Here is a 1073-nt window from a genome sequence, read left to right as displayed (position 1 = left end):
AACTTCTTCTCAGTGAGGGTGCCAGAGCACTGGAACAGGCTGCCCAGGGAGGTTGTGGAGTCTCCTTCTCTGGAGACATTCAAAACCCGCCTGGACATGTTCCTGTGCGACCTCACCTGGGCGTTCCTGCTCCAGCAGGGGGATCGGACTAGATGATCTTTTGAGGTCCCTTCCAATCCCAAACATACCGTGATACTGTGATAGAATTCAGACCAATACAAAACTTCCACTTAAGCGTAAGATTTTGTTAAATTAGGGTAGCAAGATTGTGCTCACAAATACCAAAACCAGCATCTAGATCCGAAGTTGCTAAATCAGATTGTCAGAGATTCGTATAGGTTTGCTTAACCTAAAGCTGTTCTTTTCCTCTGCTTAGTTGAATACAGTTGCCTTAGTATCGTAATCTGCTTCTGGTCGTCTGCTACATGCTGAGGATTTATGAGTTGGAGAATTTAACTGTTCAAAATTGAACTGACCATCTCCCTGTCCCAGAAGAAGAGAGGGAAGCATGGTTGGGGTGGTGGGGAAGTGGGAAAGGAGAAGGAGCCAAGCTTCTCTGCTGGACAACAAATCTTCTAAGGTTTATGACTGAAAGGGCAGGTTAATGGAATAACTAGTGATTGATTCCATCTGTATGTTGCAACATATTGGAAAGCAGTGAGATGACAAAGGAAAAAGTTGGCTCTGAAAGGTCAGACACTGGCTCTTTGCTTGAGTTATTTGCAGTGAATTGTTTATGGAAATTATTTTGGGGGAATATTTTTTTTTCTTCATGATGAAGCTGTTGCTGTCTCTGCTTTGGCTTTACAGTGAAGAGGAAACAAGAGAAACAGAGCAAATATAGCAAATTGGGGTATATTTACTGAGCTTTCAGTTGTTAAACAACACTTCTATGTATGCCTGTTGGATTTATTGTTGTAGAATAAATGATAAACAGAAAAGCGTCCTCAATAAAACTAAACTTCAGTTTCTTTATTACTGGAGTAAAAGTTTAAAATTATTTATTGCAACAGTAAACTTGTTTTACAAAATTTAAGTCTTGCACACATGGTAGTGACTGATTTCTGTGCATA

The sequence above is a fragment of the Nesoenas mayeri genome (assembly GCF_963082525.1).
Source record: "Nesoenas mayeri genome assembly, chromosome: 2".
Lineage (NCBI taxonomy): Eukaryota > Metazoa > Chordata > Aves > Columbiformes > Columbidae > Nesoenas > Nesoenas mayeri.
This window is presented reverse-complemented; position numbering follows the sequence as displayed.